This window comes from Poecilia latipinna, unplaced genomic scaffold (assembly GCF_001443285.1).
Source record: "Poecilia latipinna isolate Pla-1442-1.1 unplaced genomic scaffold, P_latipinna-1.0 Scaffold240, whole genome shotgun sequence".
Classification (NCBI taxonomy): domain Eukaryota; kingdom Metazoa; phylum Chordata; class Actinopteri; order Cyprinodontiformes; family Poeciliidae; genus Poecilia; species Poecilia latipinna.
The window spans coordinates 309,677-328,271 of record NW_015112856.1 but is presented as its reverse complement, the minus strand read 5'-3'; the positions used below and the strand labels follow the sequence as shown (position 1 = coordinate 328,271).

The window sequence follows — 18,595 nt, the reverse complement described above, 5'->3', positions numbered from 1 at the left end:
TAAAACTTCTGTAAACACGATACAGTCAATTAAACCTCCAGCCTCTGACTCATTTATTCACATCTTAGCTGGAGTTTTGGCGACATAAAAATATAAATTATATTTAACAAGATTGAAAAGCAGATTTAGATTTACAAAACACAGTAAAAACAATTCACAACTAGTGAACTGCATAACTGTTTTTCTTTTTTTTTAGGAAAACTTCAGTTTTAATCTGAAACGACAGCAGTCGGTATTTATTGGCAATTCCTCACGATCGGCCCCGTTTGTCCCAGGGGTCACTGGATGTCGGCCGTCGAAGGAATCAAACGCCAAAGTCTCTCGACTTGGATTCCAACCCAGGTCATTTACTCAATTTAAACTAAATTTGAGGTTTGAAATTTTTGTGCATTTTGGAAAGTTCATCGTATTCAATTTCTTGACATGGCAGGAATGTGATCTGGTGGTCCAAGATCCTAATCATCAGATTATGCATCATCATCAGAGGCTTGATTGTTGGAGTTGCTGCTTGTGACCAAAATGTTACCCAGCAACCAGAAACATGGATAAACAGATTCTAATTAGCCTTAAGAAATTAAATCCATAAGAAATTATCCAACTAATCTGCCCTGACCTTTGTTCAATCATGAGGTTCAATTAAACTTAAATCTGCACAATTTGACATTTCAAAAACAGATTTGATTAATGAAAATACGCCAATTTCAACAAAACTCTTGTTTTTTGATATAAAGCGTTGGTGCTGGGTGAGGTGTGTTTTTTTGGCAATATTGAAATTGGTATATTTTGCAAAATTGCAATGGAAACCCGTCTTTCCAGTCACACAAGTCATGTGATGAACAACCAGATGTTACTGCTGGTGGAAATGATGAAGAAGATGACAGGAAGTGGTATGAAGATCATGGTTTTAAATGAGTTATTGCGTGAATAAACAGATTCACGTATGATTATAAATGCATTTCTTTTTTAATGGAAACATCGCAATTGCCAAATAGTTTTTTTTTTACTTTGTGCAAAGCTGAAAAAACATTTGAAAAGGAAACTCAGCTTGTATGTTGATGTCGCCAGCAAAGGTTCCAGATACAGGCGGCATTAACAGGCAACATGAGTGTTTTCACTTTTCCATCTGCTTGTTTTCAACGTCTAACAACTGTTTCTGATGAATGCAGTTGACAGAAGAGAACAAACAGCAACATGAAATCATGTTTATTGTAGATTAACAGTATGTGCTGCAGTGTTTTTGACCGCTGGCTGAAGCCCAGTATGACAAATTGTTCTGTATTTCTTTTTCTTTCAACTTTTCTCACCCTTGTTCTGTTTTATTCTTCTTTTGAGAGAGTTCGGCTGTCATATCTACAGATGATTGACGACCCAAGCTGGACTGGGCCATTCTAAATATTTAGCTGTCATTCAGACAATGTGTGTGTGTGTTTATGTGTGTGAGGCCGCGAGTGAAAGCACTGACACAGCACTCCAGGTACGAGCCGGAGTATCGCATCAGCATCAACCGATGCTTAGATTCTACACTCAATCAAAAAACTCAATGTTGTCCTCTGCAGCCAAGGAAATGATTCTGCCTCCTGTGTATCTCTAAAAGAAAATCTTTGGAATGGAGAATATAAACGAGAGCCAATTAATTGGTGGAAGTAGAGAGCGGAGGAGATGGAGGGAAGAAGGAGAGAGGGGGGATTACAACCAAATGTCACTGACAATTAATTTTCTATTGCACAAAGGCAGAAAATGAAGAGAGGCATAATCTGTTCAAGTCAATCAGATCCTAAATCCCTGTGACAAGCACAATCTATGATTAAGTGTCTGCTGCGACGCTGAGGTACCTTAATTAATCTATTTTTCCTTGTCATCATTTTTTGCTTCCTCTAAGCTGTTAGAGCGTACATTTAATAGAAAAAACAAGCTTCTGTCGAGGGGAAACAAGACTTTTATCGCAGCGATTCTCTTCCACGTCGAGACAAAGGATAGAAGTGACTTCAAGTTTTTTACTCAGAGCCTCATGACCAAATGATAAGTTGTGACTTTTAGGAAAGTCACAGTTCATGTGAGTCAATCATTTGACATTTGGAAAGCTAACACTTCCCCAGATTGTGTCATATTCCTGAAATGACCAATTACTACATCTAAAAAACAATAATAATATAATAATAACACTTTCTATGTTACTTCCTCTGAATCCATTAACAGTTGGGTCATAAAGTTCAACATTTTTTGTCACATATTTTAGAAAGTGAAACTTAAACACATAAAATTAATTACTTCAAGCCTTTATTTGTAGCTTTGTTGATTTTGAGTTCATATTTTTGAAATGAGAAGCAAATAACATTGATCTAATTTTTTTTTTATGCGCCTGCACAAAACAATGCAATTCAAAAATACTTTACTGACCCAAATTAAATAAATACACCTAAAAGTTAATTTATTTCAGTAGTTAAGCCAGAAAATGAGAAACTCCTGTATAATGTCCAACATCTTATTTGTGTTCATTTCTTTCTGGTCCAACACACCTGAACCAAATAGCTGAAACGAATCTTCAACATTCAGTTTGGCTCCTGCTAATGACCCAGTTATGAGTTTATTTGTGTTGAATTAGAGACACAGCTAAAGCAAACAACTGGACTTTGACATCCATTGTGTAGACCAGAACATAACACTGTAATTTTATGTGAAAAATAATTTTTTATGGATCATAATGTAATTGAGTTTAGCTGTAATAATCAAAATAAGGATAAAAATTACATTTAAGATAGTGTAAAGTGTGCATAAGTATGTTTTGTTTATTTCATCACTGAATTATATTTTCAATGATATTTAATTATTCACCTTTAGAAATCTTGTACAATAAGAACTGTTACTGTAATAATCTTGTTGCCCATCAACATAAAGCTTAGAATAACATGCATGTAAAAAATGTGAAGTTCTGTGAATCAATATTTCAGCAGCAGACTGACAGTGGGACACGTCCGTAATGCTTTCTCTTTCTGCTTGTCACACGACATTTGCTTCCTTAACTCGACCCATCTGGAGGCGTTTAAACAGTAAAACAGTTGAGCGCCATTGAGAGGAAATCTCTTCCACTCCGAGTCGGGCTTTATTTACCTTGCTTATCTCCCCTCTGGAATCAACACGGCCCGGCCCGGAGCAGCTCTGTTTATTCAAACCCAGCTAAGAAAAATAGAGCTGCAGCCATCAAATCCAGAAGCCTGAAGTCATTTGTGTCTGGCTTAACAATCCGAAACCACATGTCTGACTTTTGTTCTGACTCTCACCTACTAAACTCCAGTCCAGCTAATTGCTGGTCGTCCCTGGTGGAGCCCCCTGCGTCTTCGCCATTTCCTCCGTCTGCCGAGATGTTTTGGATTTTGCTCCTACGTGTCAATTGTTGCGAAGAGCTAATTATGTTCCTAAATGTGTAAACCACCATTCAACAGATGTTATTGTCTGTTATTAATAGCAGCAAAATTAATGCAACCACATTCAACCCTTAGTGGAGAGCCCATGTTGACACCAGCATTTGTTGCCTTGATGAATTAGCATGGTTGCTAATTAGAAAGCTAATGATGCAAGTATGCTAAGAGCTGCTGGGGAATACAGAGGATCAAAAAGAGCAGCTTTAACTGTGAAACTAAGCCCGTTAGATTGGAAATATTATCCAAAAACATGAGTAACAGGAGCTAAAGGTTAAAGGTTATCTCTAATGTACGAGTTAAAATGATATTTTGTGGATCCTTCTGTTTTGTACAATGCTTTGAGACATTTGTTATATTGAGATTTATTGATATAACTTTAATTCAGTCTTAGTCATATTTTCACTGGAAAAGAGACAAATTTGTGCACAAGAGGAGAGATTTGAGCTATTTTAGTTATTTAAATTCAGAACATTTCTTAACATTTCCAGAAAAAAAAACCTTGTGACCGGGAAAGAAATTAAAATACTTTTATTTCATTCTGGTGGATAACACTGTAAGAAAGGAAAACAATGGTTTCTGCTCTGAATCTGACATGATGGTTTGGCCTGAAAATGTGCTCACACTATTTAACTTTAAATATCATAAAAGACAAAAAAAAAAAAAAATCAAGTGCTCGACCAAAAGAATGTAATATTTGCTGTTTAGTAAAATCTGATCTCAGTGAAGACACAGATTGATGCTGCACCCAAATTAAAGCCCCAGTAACAATAAGATGGAATTTACAATAGAAAGAATGTTTCCAAAGGCCACATCTCCATTCATCCCTAAAACCTGATCATGTTTCATCAGGTTCATTTTGGAGAAAATAATTCATCCGGACCTTCCTGATGACTTAAAACTGTCCTGACATCATAATTCCCACCGGAGATGTTCTGTCCTCAGCCCGTTTGGGGCCTTTTTTCCTTCGATAGAAAAATGGATTGAGATACGATGTTGACTCACACAATTTAAAACACTACAAATGAAACTCATAAACCTGCTGTTGATGCAGTTACAGATTGATATTTAAGTCTAATTACCCTTTTTCTTCACAAACATCAGCAAATACCAGATCACATTCATATATTTAAAGTTATGCTTTATTTAAATTTTTCCTGGTTCCCAAATCTGTTCCCAAAGGTTGACCATGACATTCAGATTCAGAGAATATCTGCAGCTTTGTTTATGTACGCGTTTATCCGACTGAATCGTGAAAAAAAGTAATTTATAGTTCCATGTTTTTGCTTGGACTCGAACTGGGCCTGAATATTCCCCTCCAGGTCCATAAACACGAGCGGCTTGGAGTGTTTCATCACAGATGTTATTATCTCAGCCCAACAACAGCGTTCCACTCAGACGTACAGTTTTCACAAGAGCCTCACAGGGAGCTTTACTGCACTGGTTTCTACACTCTGCTCTTAAAAAGAGAGAGAACAGCGAGTAAAGTGAGTTTTCACTTGTGTGTCCTTGAGTTTCCTCGAAACAATGTCTTTCTCTCAAACTGAGGTTTCTGGAAGGGGGCTACATCCAAAAGCAAAACAAAGATTTCCTAAATTCCACAGATAAAGATAAGCGCAGCATAATGCAGGTATAACATTACTACTTTTGATTTTTCTTTACTTTTTGAGAGATCTCTTTCAGTGGGTCTGTTCCAGGGTTGTGGTTCAAACTGATAAGGTTGTTAGAGGAAGTCCCGTCCCAGAGTTAGAGAGCCAGTGAGGAAATGGGAATGGGGGGAGAGGGTCAGTCGGTAACGTCAGATAAGCTGCAGCTTTCTGCTCTAACAGGGACTCCATTTATCAGATCCAGTTATAACAGGAACAACAAGGAAACAGACAAGGAGCTGAACGAGAAAACAACTGGATAATATGAAGGTTCAATTCGGCTTTGATTTGTAATTTTAATCTTGTATGCCTTCATGTATTGGAGGTGAGTCTGCAAGCATTAATAACTCTCTCAATTATTTATGACTTGTTGCCTTTAAAAGGGGATCCAGACATTTTAAAGAGAGCATGATTAACATTTTCTTCAGTAGTTGAGTAGATCTCTGTCCTCACTGCTGTTCCTGTATTGTCATTACTCACTGTCAGCTCATGTCTTAGTGAAGTTTTAATTTTTTACATTTAACTGCTGCTGTGTTTAGCTAATTTTATCTTGTAAAAATATGTAATAGCTGAATATTTTTTCAGTTTCTGTCCCAATACTTGTTTTTAACACCAAACCTGTCATATCTACTTTTTTATTATTCTAAATAGCATAAATTAATTCCAGTGTCCAGTGGTGGGCACCTCTATTAGCATATTAGCTTACCTGCTAATGCACTAATAGCAGAGCTAATTTTTCATGTAGCGTTTTTGCTAATTTTGCTAACGCACTAGCTTCCCTTAAATTAATTTTCCAAATAAATTCTAAAGTGCTATTTTACTTTTCCTGTTTTGAGTGGATGGTTGGATAATCTAATAATTTACCTGGTGTGGATGGTGAAACCTGGGCAGGTAACCAGTCCACCACAGATAAAACACAGTAATTTAATGTTCATTATTCGCCTCCTAAATATATTTTAACTGAGTTAACATCTCCAAATTGAACTTCTTCTCGCTTATTTATCATATTAACTAAATAAAAGTCTAGAAGAACAGATCATAACATCATTCCATAATTAGCATGCATATAATTCACTTGGCTAGCATCCATTTTGCTCTCTACTGTTGTCTTTGCTGACATGAACAACATTTTATAATTGCTTATCTTCCAAAACAGCTGCTCTCACTCACAGATTTAATAATTTCATCAGCAGAAATGAAGACTTTAAATGTTGACAGCTCATTTATCCGACTGCAATTGTTGTCACTTATTAACATCAAGTCAGTGCAGACAGGATTTGGCATTAGCCAAGAAAAACCTGGATTGGGAAAAGTAAAATGAGAGGTGCTGGGAGCCTTTTTCTGCAGAGGTAATTTAATTTTCTTTAAACATATTACTTTTTGTTTAAATCCCAGAGCTGAAAGAAGGACAAATGTAATCCACAAATATTAAAAGAAACAATCAAGCCGACTGCAGACGGGTTCTGACGCCGGCTCATTTCTGGTGGGGATTTGTGTTCATCTGCTCCGTTTCCAGCAAACTCCAGCAGTGACCTTTGTTATGCTGTAGGTGACTCAGCATTTGCTGTTGTCCTCTAGTGATTGCATGTGTCAGCCAATTACTGGGACTCACTGACATAACAGGGACAACGTGCAAATATGGTCACCTAACAAGAATAACTTAAGATTTAACATGTTTTCCACTCCTGGATGGTGTACATCCCTCTAATGTGAATGTTTGGCTTTGCAACCATGACCAACATCTTTAGTAAAGCCTCAGTTTGGTGGATTCAGATTTGAATTCACCATGTTTACCATGTTTGGGTTCTCCCTGGTTACTCCAGGTAAAACGCTCATGTTAGGATAATTGGGCTGATGTTTTTCAGTCAGATATACCATAAAATATGTTTGTAGGTGTTTAAAAATCATGTTCTAAGGACCTGGTTTAACTTTGAGCACCAGGATCTCCAAATATCTCTGCACAACCTGTTTAGGCTAATAGAGCTCAAGGATGAATTAATCTGCATGAAATCGCTTTGTATAATAACCTAAGAAACTCACAAAAAAGGTTCAATCAGCACAAAAGTAGTGAAAAACACACATTTCAAAGCTTAAAAATTCAGTTTAAAGTCACTTGACCATGACTGTAGACAAACACAATGAAACTATAGATCTGCTTCAATCGCTTTACTTACTGAAAACTAAAGTGTACTTTATATTTTGTGCTTTTCAGCAGTTTGGATTTGTGAATAAACAAAGAAACCTTTTCAGAGGAAGTAATTCTCATGTATAAACTAACATAATACTAACTGCTCTGCTGCTGTAAAGTGAAATATGTAAGTAGTGAAGTGGTTGACTATCCTGCTCTCTGGGTGAAGTTTCTGCTCATTGATTTAAGCCTCCTCTTTTAAATAATAACAGCATTTGATGACCAATAATCTGCATTATAATCACAGCAGTGTTGAAACAGAGGATTCTAAACATTGAAGCTAAAGTTCCTCCCTGGTAAGAATGATCCGTCTCCGTGTTTCAACACTGCTCTGTTTCTAAGCACCACCATCAATCTGGTTGTCATTTTTCTTTCAAGATGAACCCATAAAAAACGCCATCAGCTCCATGACCATCCAATAACAATGACCTGTTGAGATGGAAAATGAGATTGAAAATGCCTCCGTTGCCTCTTCATGTCTATCTTTTTCTCCATTGTTGCCTCTCTGACCCGGGTAAAGGAGGCCCTGATAGATTGAAGCTGCTATTCCCCGAGATGAGCCCTGGCTTTGCATATTACCCTCTTCCTCCATCACTGTAATGGAAACACCACAGAGATACCTGGGCATGAATTGATACTGTTGAGATTAGTAAATTAGTTAAATCATTATGATTACTATTAGGTGTTGAGATGCTTTACCAAGGCCGAGAAAGAGTCACACGCTGTTAGACAAAGGGCCCATAGTAAAGAGTTACATTTTTGATTCTGTTAGACACCAAGGTCCATTTCTCACGAGAAACAGAAACTTATCAGGCCACAGAGGCATGGTATGATTTCAGGGAGTGTCTTCCGTCCATATAATCAGCTGCCCTCCTCTTTCTCCTCAGACGCTGCACAGACTTTTTTAGAAACTCTTCTCGGATGTAATGGTAAAGTGTCTCCTTTCAGCGCTGAAAGTTAATAAAATAAGTAAAGTCTGAATGCTTTTCTTGGCTGATTTTATGCTCCGTGTGTCAATACAAATTATGATTCATCGATTGAGATTCTAAATCTCAACAATACCAACACCCCAGAGAGCCGCGATATCTTCATCCATCTCTCAGCCTGATTTCACCTGGTCTTAAACGGATCAAATGCGGCTCCACAAAGCGCAGCAACCCTCTGCTTTCTGTGCATAAAGTAGAAATATTATAAATAAAACCTTATTGTCCTGTCAGTCTGTGGTGTAGAGATTTGCATGGTGAAATATGGTCCAAATATCAGCGGACGCCTGTTTATAGTGACTGTGGGAATCCAATACTTGTAAAGTGACATAAGAAAAATGTTACTTCCTTTCCATCTTATAAGCTGTGGCTGTTACTAAACAATAAAAAAAAAAACTTGTTTATCTCTAGTAAATCGATCACAGTGTCTAAAGTTTCTAATTCTGTTATTCTGTGGAACAATAAAAAACAAGTTCAGACAGCAGAGATGAGATTTAGGATTTGAAAACCGTTATAAGAACCTGACACTAAAGCTGGACAATGTGGCTGAAGAACCGATCACAATAGAAACATTTCATATCAGTCAATATCAATAATTATTGATCAGTTACCAAACTGGTGGTGTGACGTTTCCACGCTATTGTTTTTTTATTTTTAGGCAGTTATGAGTAAATTGCAGCTGCAGAAGTTACTCAACAGGTTGTTGCTAGGTAACCACAAGTTACGGAATGTGTTGTTGCTAGGTAACCAAAGAGTGAGTGAGTTAGTTGATTCCAGCTGGCCGTGAGCGGTTGGGCAGCTAACGGCCCAGAATGCTGTGCGGTTCTGGAATGAAATTACCAACTTTTCTATCAGAAGTATTACCTATTGATATTGATCACGTGTCTGTCATGATATATATTATTGATTTATTACCCGGCCCTTCCTGACACGTTTCTTTGCATTAACTGATCTTTGAAATAAATGAGTTGATGAGCGTAGCCGTCGAAGGACAAAAACTAAACCTTCTGGGTTTATCCTGTCAGGTTCAGCTGCTGCCGTCTCCATTTAACAAAACAGACTAAATGAAGAATAATAGACCGGGCGTTAAGTCTTTCTGATGGGATGAAAAAAATGATGGCACAAGTTTGACTTGTTTCTTCACCTTTATCACAGAAACACTGACATGAGAAGGTTTGACAAGTTTATGACCTAAAACTAAACCACTATTAAAACATGAACATGGAAAGTAACAAGAAAAGATGCAGCAAGAAGAAATCATAAAATTAAAACAGGTGAGCTGACTTACAAATTAAAACAAAGTGAAAGGAAGAATAAGAAAGTGAGCAGAATTTAGATAAATATTGGTAAGTATCTGTTGGTTCATTTACTATGAGCTTCTGTTGGACCTGTATGCTGTAAAGTTTGAAGCTGAAAGGATCAGCAGCAGTGAACTCATGCCACTCAGTCCATCAGGAGCCGAACTGCTCGTGTTTCAGCGCGTCCATTTCAATTTGGTGCTGATCAGCCACCAGGGGATTCCTGTTTCTCCCTGCCTATCCTTCAGCCTGATGGGTCTTAATTGTGAAGTCAAACACACCTGATGTTGTTTTAGGCCTCAGAGGAAACGGAGCGAGTTAGATCCCCCATCATGTCTTAATCTACTCAGGTTGTCATCCTCTTAGTGAACATCTTTGTAGATCCAGAGCTCAGCTGCATTTATTTCAGACTTGTTAGAGTCTCCAGCATTCTGTTCTCATCCTTTTGTTGATTGAGGAGCAGAATGTCACCTTCAGTAAGGGCAGATGTTTCCCACATCTTACGAGGCTTAACTTTTCAAAGTAAAACTCCATGTTTTACTTTGAAAAGTTTGGAAACTTGGAAAATTTAAAAACATTCTAAAAATCTACAGACAGTTTTTGAAATCAGGACACCTTATACGCCCATCTTTAACTTCCAATTTGTTCACATTGTACCAGATTTTGATTCACTATCCAAGTGGAGTTATCAAGGTTGGGCTACGGTAGCTAATCACTACTGACAGACATTTGCTAATAGGCTAACCCCAGGTGTAGCCCAGTCTCTTAGCCTGGCCATTGCCTTTCTATGCCATTCTGCTTGATTCTCATCTTCCTTTCGTATTTTCCCCCATTGACTTGGATTTCATCAGTCGAATCTCGACTGGGCCAATCAGTGAACAGAAGAAGTTGTGAACGATGACGTTGATTTTCTGTGCTGTTTTACCACTGTAGTATGGCAGTGTAGGAAGCGTTGAATGTCACCTTAGCAACGGCAAACGTTAGCAATTGGGTAACATTTAAAACTTCAACAGTTATCAGTACGAAGCCAGGTGTGCAACAATGGGCCGGTTTTTACCAGGCCAGTTATCTCTACGACCCAAGCTGTCATAAAGAAGCTGTCTTTCATTCAGAATATATTTTCTGATCATCACTTTGGTGTCACTATAAGGTCTCCAAACTTACACTACAAACTGTTCCAGGTTTTTCTTACCAACTTACAAAAACTGTCTTTAAATGAAGAATTATGTTAAATTGTTGATCCAGAAAACAAAATCTTTTCCCAGCAGAGACCACAAAACTTTGGCGACCAAACCTGATGATATGCTTTCTACGACTAACTCGATCATCCTCATAAGTAGCTCACACGAAGAAATCTGAAATTTTTGACCTTGTGGATGTTTCAAGCTCCATTAGGAACAGAGTGTTGCTTAATAATAGACAGAAGCTGTCGAGCAATTTCAGCTTTCACAGTGTGTGTCTGCTGTTACCACAGCCGGACTCATACCAAGCAACTCCTTATTTGTTTGTTTAATAAGCCAGAAAAAAATGACTAAATTGTATATCTGACCCCTGAGAATGGGAATGGCTCTGGAACTGTGTCATTATCTAAATTACAGGAGATCTTCTCTGGAAAATTGAAATTAATGTGGTAACTGTGGCTCACTAAGCAGATTCTTCACCTTTAAGGCCTCTGGGGAACCATGCTAAAATCTAACATTACCAGGTTATTAAAGGTAAATTGTTCAAATCCTTTATTAAATATAAGGAAATTACTTCCTCACATAGGACAAAGATTTTTAATGAAACGTGTTTTCCATCCATCTTCTATATGACTTTGTTGGTTTTAAAAGGATCTCCCATCCTATACAAGATGCTCCTAAATATAAGTTTCTTTTTCTTGCTAAATGCTGATGCTGACCATTTCACAGACTGATTCCACTACAACGTTATCGGGATTTTGAAAGAAAACAAATCCTTGCAGTCTCTGCCAGCTGTGATTAGAGAACACGTTCAAAGCCCTTTTCAGATGTGTTTATAAAGTCTTCAGGGAAAAAATGTCTATTTTAACCTTTTGTTCTTGAACAGGCTGTTTGAGTTTTAAACACTCTTTTGACAGATGAATATATCTAAATGGGGATATTGCTGGCAGATTGATAAAAGCCCTCTTGAATGCTTTTGTAGCTTTTTAACAGCTCATCGTCTCCTTCCCTTCATTCTGCAGCACTTGAAAAATGTTTGGCAAACTTGCAGTAACCTTTAGAAAGATTCTTCCCTGAAGATGTACTTGATCCCATCAGCAGAGAGTCAGAGCGACCCGCGGCTTTATTTCTCTGAGGGAGTTAAAACGCGGCGGTTTTAAGTTCACACCAAACTGCAGGTACAGGCATAGAAAATTACACTCAGGGAATTAAAGCAAAATCAGAGTCAAAGATGAAAAAAAGAAGCTTAAGAAAAGAGTGGCTGCAAACTATCAGGAAAGCAGATTTAAGGAACTTTGGTTTGTTTTCAAACAGCCGATTTAATCATCCAACCGTTATTTGTGCAGGAGGACGACTGATTTTTAGAAGACGTGTTAGTCCTTCGATCTAAATTTTAGAAAACTCAAAGGGACTCTGTTATGAAACATAATAAAATGCATTATGTGACATGATAGTGCATTTTGTCAGGAAGTCTTCAGTCGGTACTGACAGGTAGGACTACTCCACCTGTTGGCAGCTTCCCATCAACAGGACTCCACATGCAAACACCTGAGAATCATGTTAACAAAACAAACAGGTCTAAACAACCAGCATCCAAGGAATAAAAATATTAAATAAATCAATAAAAAATAGGTATTTATTCATTTAAAAATAACAATAAAAATAAAATAAATCTGAAAGGCTTTCCTCTGGTTTAGATGATTCTCTGTTGTGATGATTGATGTCCAATCTTTTTAATTTTGTTCTGGTCATTTTTGTTGATTTTGATTTATGTTTAAACTCATTGAGATATTGAGAAATTAAATCCCTCTTCAACTTTCTTCCAGACACCTGGAGGGTTCAGGTGAAAACTTTAAACTTTATAATTTCATCCACCTTAATGAAAAAGAAAAATCTGTTTTTAAGATGCTGCCGCCACGTCGTTTTACTTTGGGTTTGGTGTTATCATGTTTATGAACTGTGAACTTTTTTCTAACACATAGCAGCCAATAAGAGATTTTCCATTACAAATATTTAGTATAATTTTGCAGCTTTTCACAGAAATGAAAATACAGCACTGGGAAACACACACACACACACGCACACACACTTTCCCATGTAGATTAGATCTTCAACACCAGCAGCAGAGCTCAGTTTGTTGTCCTAAATCAACCTGAGAAACATTTTAGATCCCATGTGAACAGGCAGAACCGTTGCCATAAAATGCAAACTGAAGGAGGTAAAATGAGGAAGTATCTCTGACACGGAAATTTGAATGCATACACAAATTCAAATCAGTAAACTCAAACACACACACACACATAGCTATACTTACACAGGCTACAATCAAGTGCATGCGCAGATAAACATACGAAGAATGGCTTCAGGTTGCCAGGTCAGCTGATAAAAAGACAGGCAAATGGCCATTTAAATATCATTTCCATAATTCTTGCTATCAGAAACAAACGGAGTCGGTTTTTTTTTCTGCCATGCACCATTTCATTTTCCTACCGCCCACCGCCATGAGCGCCGCAGGGCAGAGGTGCACAAACAGAGGAGCGCAGTCAGGTCTGAATCGGCAGCGGCAGTCAAAACACGAGTGGCATAAACGCAGCAGCTGCTGCAGCTCCTGGTTTTTCACCAAACAGTCCCTTTCAGCTGTGCCACAAAAGAAAAATAATAAAGTGGCACAATTAGTGACACACTCTCAAAAAAGAAAAAACCTCTCTCCCTGGGCTAATTATCAGCAATTTGTAAAGAGAGATGGAGAGAAGCACAAAGTGGGAACCTGTGAGGTGAGGTCAGTCATCTGCAGGTTTCTGCTGCTGCTGCTGCTGGAGCAGAGAAAACATGCAGAGTGACCAGAACCTTCAGAACAAAGAAGGAAAATATGGTTTTTTTTATTTAAATAATCATTTTGACTGTTGGTGAGTAATTTTGCTCAACCTCTTTTTGCTCGCCACATTAACAGAAGGCACAATGAAGCACTCAGCTTTTTAACGTGGTTAACAAAGCATTAAATGGTGCGCTTAAGTGGCTGATTTAGATGGAGGAAGCTTCAACACCACTGTGTCAAACACAAGGCCAGGTCTGACAGGTAGGGAAGGTTCACACAAAAAGAGAGAGCAAAGAGTGAAAAATACTCTCAGAGTACAGGAGAGGACAGTGTTTTCCTTAAAAAGACAAAAAATCCAAACTCCTGTCAATGAGCTCCTCTGTACACAGGACGCTTTATGAATCAGAATCAGTTCTTTTATTCTTAGTAACGTATAAAAAGTGGATCCGTCATCCGAAGGCCAGTCAGGAGGGCAGCAGATTAAGCAGAAATTCCCAGAGCTCCCCGTCCCAGCTCATCCGGTGGGATTCCGAGGTTTTCCCAGGCCAAGCGTAAGACATAATCTCTCCACTGTGTTCCAGGTCTGCCCAGCGGCTTCCTCCCAGTGGGACCGGTCCAAAATACCTTAGGAAGGGACTTTCACCTGACACCCGAACCACCTCATCTCCCTCCAGTGGAGAGGACAAGCAGACGGCCTGAGCAGCCAAAAAACTCATCACAAAAACAAAAAGAGTGTTTTCCACTGCTGTGGAAAAAAGATTATATTATAAGCTGCTTCTGCTCATAATTTCACATTTTCAGCTCCTGCCAAACGTTCCTGATCCTAGTAAGAAGATGCTGTCCTAATATGCCAATCAATAGAGCATTTATCTAATTCGTCTGTTTAGTTTGCTTTAATCAAACTCTAGTTTGTTTGCCTAGAAAGTCCGGTTTGTTTGTGGAAGTATGAATGCTAATCAAACTCTGATGTGGACCAAAACAGTGAAATCTGGTCCAAATACAAGCCTACGCCTCGGTTGGCTGAAGTGAACGCTGCATATGTGGCCGCAGACTACAGAACAGGGCATTCTGGGTAAATACAACCTAAACAAACGCTTGAGTCTGACACTAGCAGGGAAAATGGTTTGTTGTCTTTTGCCAAAGATGGAATAGAAATCCTACAACGGCGAGGAGGGGAACAGGTTTCTCAAAGAGTTTGCATAACTTCTTCTATAAAGTGTGAAAGGAAACCGCAGCAGCTAAAGTTGTAACAAACGTTGAGTTACAACACCGGACCATCAGGTGTGAAAACATCCTCAGTGACCCAATAAGGAGCAGCTGACTCCTGTTAGGGTCTCTCATCATAAATCTGATAACTGTCACGTTGACTGTAAGGCGGCCATGTTGCCTCTTCAGGAGACAAATCTGAGAAAACACTGGAGGTGAACCAGACAAGTTGCCCCAACACCTTTAAGGAAGGAAGTTTATATTTGTTCTGCAGCTTTTTAGATCTTCTTTCTCAAAATAAAGATCCTGTGTTCAATTATTTAAAATAACTTCCTATTAAATCCACTTCCTGGGTAACAGATTACATCATGTTGACGAACTACTAAAAATATAAAAGTTACAGATTTATTCCTGCTGTTTTACACAAATCCCCCCCCAAAAGAATAAACTGAAACAAACCTTTTGTGAGAGCAAACTGCAGAGAGAACCTGCAGGGATTTGAACCCAAGACTTTGACATCAAAGTTTCTTATTTAAGTTTCCTTAAAGCTCAGTTTCATTTCTCGTGTCTAGTTTGTTTACATTTTTACTTTCTAAACCTACACCGATGCCTAATATCTAATGCTAGACAGAATTGAAAGTTTTTATTATATTTTATGAGGTCTAAATTAGTTTAATACGGTCTGAAATGTGTAAACTGAAGAGAAGGCAAGCTGCACTTGAAAAACTGATGAGTTTAGAGGATGTCTGAATGTAATATAAGGAATAAATGGAGAATGAGACAAACCCAGAAAGCCTAGCTGCAGCTAATAAACAGGGTTTATGTGGGCACTATATCATTACAGTGTATGATTTCAGTGCAGACGTAAGGAGGTGTTTTGGCTTTAGTTACTGCTGAGAAAAAACAAAGTATTCTCCGTAAATGTATTTTCTAAATCCCACCAATTAGGGGTGCCGGCACTTAGATAAAATATTGTTTCTGGATCATGAAGGAGCTTCTATATTAAATTCCACCAAACTTCTGCTGAGTGTTCAATCTGAGCTGGAGCAGAGCGCCGACACAAAGCGCGGAACAGGAAGCCGCCTTGCGTCAAGACCCTTAAACTCTGCAAAAAACCTGGATCTGGCAGCTTCTGCCCAAAAAACAAGTCCAACCCGGTTTGACCCCCAGAGTCCCCGGTGTAAAACTTCTTACCTCATTTCTGACACTGAAATGACTCCACCCTCCTCCAGACAGAAGAAAAGGCTTACAAAGTGGAGAACACCCTGTTTTAAAGTCTCCCTTCTGGTAGTGCGATGTAGTAAAGTGACTTCCCCTTGTTTGTTTTCTCTGAGCCCGGACAGAAAGGATGAAAAAGATATTTGGCACGGATGAGGATGTATGTTGGTGCTGATCTCGTTCTCTGCTCTGGGCCAAGCTCCAAGGCAGAGGTATCTCCTGCCCAGCTGGAATAATAAGAGTTTGGATGATATTTCCTCCATAAACAACAGTAGGAAGAGGTAGGGACGGAGTTTGGGGAGCATCTCTTGGAAGCCTGCCTGTGACATCCAGCGAAAACTATCAGACAAAGGGTGGAAGGAGGGACGATGACAGAACGGCTTCTGGCAGAGCTTGAAACGCAGAACTGACTAAATGTGACGGTTACAGTTGACAAAAACCCGGTCCTGTTGGGAGTCAGTGAGACGACACTGCTGTACGGGTGTGTTTCATCAAAACAGGCCGTTTAGAGTGGAGATACATGGGCACTTACCCAGGGCGGCATCAGAAACAACACATCCGTTATATTCTGAACCTGATTTTTCTGCTCAACCATGAGGGAAACAGATGAACAGTATGAGTTTTTGATAAAAATATATTTGATGTCAGTATTATGTTAAATCAACATTTTGAGCTTTACCATCATGTTATTATCTCATCTAAATCATACCTGGAGTGTTTGCATGATTCTTTTCTGAGAAATCATTTAATCTCCATGGCAACCATTCACTTGTGCAAAACGCCTGAGTGGCCCTAGCTCCACCTTTGAGACGCAGCTCATCCTCTAAGCTTTAGAGCATCTGCCTCACAGAGCAGACCTCCACTCTGCTCCTTCAGACTAGCCAGCAGCAATTAGCAAACACCTGGTGGAGCTGTTCATCTGCTGATCTCATAATAGGAGCTACTTCTCAGAGCAACGCTGGTAAAAACGTTTCAGAAAGGAGTTTCAGAAAAAAAACCTGCCGCTTCTTAAAGAGACAGAGGCCCAATTTCAAGGCAAAGTCAAATTTGACATATGTAGCATTTTCATAACAACTGAAGGTAACATAGTTACTTGTGTTATAAAATGGCTCCCTGTGCTTGGAAAATAAATAGTACTGCCCCTTTAACAAAGCTGAAGGAGGTTCATGGGAAGAACAGCCGCTGGTTGTTGAGATAAGAGACGTGAAGTATCCTGACCCATTCTTCATTTCTTTTTATTTAGCTGTGAAATACTTTCCAGTATCTTTTAAAGTGGTTTTGATTAGCAGCTCTTTTTGTTCTCTGGGGAAACTCTGGCTGCTTTTTACTCAGTTCAATATATAAACATTTTCAATATGTTTGATGAACCACTTTGCTCTGACAAACGAATCATTCAGGCATGAAAAGGCTCCTTAACAAAAGGAGTGAAGCAGCATTTTGTCAACAGAAGACACACACCCTACAAGAATAATGTTCTTGCAGCTGTAAAAATGTCCCAGCCTCACTGTATTTCACATGGGGGACAATGTGTGCAGCCTGATGTGCATCGTTTTTTTTATCCACTGTTACATTCCCTGAAATTATCCAGGGAAATATATGTGTAACAATAAAATACGCCCAAGAATGAAGAGCCAACAGAAGGTCAATGTGAAATAAAATATTTGCAATAACATCCAGAAATAAATACAAAGAGCATTTAAATAGACGGTTTGCTCAAATAGCTCAGATACTGCAGATCAATAAACCAAACTGACGGAGGAGAACAGGAAGAGCAGGAGCTTCTTAAAGAGACAGAGGCCAATTTCAAGGTGCTAAATTACAAAGCAAAATTTATTTTAATCCTTTTTAGACATATGCAGAATTTTCATAATAACTGAATGCAACATAAGTTGCATTTCCATTGATTATATATTTGACATTTTGAAAATAAATTTGCTTAATGGAAACATGCCAATTTACAAAAAATAAAATGTTTTGAAGCTACATTAACTGGTGCAATTTTATTACTAATTAATAATGTTTTCAAATAATTAAATGTTTATTGCAGGAATCCTGTCACTTACAGGATTCAGAGCAGAGCTAAACTTAGCATGCGCCTCTGTACGAAGCACCAAAACAAAACGTGTTTTGCATGTAGGCTAAACATTTAATGGCCTACAGATAATAAAAAATACCCATTAATATCATCAGGCGTCCCTTTCTTTATAAAGTATGCATAGAGTGAAGGTACATGGTGCCAAGTGTGGTTGGAATTAATGTTTGATATGCTAATCACTCTGAGAAGCACCTTGCAACACCTGCAAAGTCCAGTCATGCTTTACATTAGGATTTAAATTAAATTAAAACACTTCCCTGGGGCTGCTTCACTAATAAAACTGACTACAAATTTCCCAATTGTCTCCAGCGTTATCACCTCCTTTAGACCCAGACAACCTGCACCATGTTGGTTTTCATTAACCCGATATCCCAGCGACCCCTCTGCGACCTCCAGGGAAATCCCCCGTCATGTTCGGCTCGGTGCGAGTGAGCTCACCTGTGGCAGGAAAATGCCAGCGTCGGTAATAAGATTTGTGATGAATATCTGTGGCACGGCCTTGAAGTTCTTCCAGCATCTCAGTCAAGCCTGTGCAGAAATGGAAAAAAA

At 38.6% G+C, this 18,595-nt stretch overlaps 1 long non-coding RNA gene across 1 annotated transcript in view; it reads right to left on the bottom strand.

The window, feature by feature from the left end:
• Positions 1–18,595, bottom strand: part of LOC106947428 (uncharacterized) — a 53,782-nt gene that overhangs the window by 10,376 nt on the left and 24,811 nt on the right. Inside the window, exon 3 of the long non-coding RNA XR_001424987.1 lies at positions 18,485–18,574. This is a non-coding gene — a long non-coding RNA (uncharacterized LOC106947428). The remainder of the gene's footprint in view (positions 1–18,484; positions 18,575–18,595) is intronic.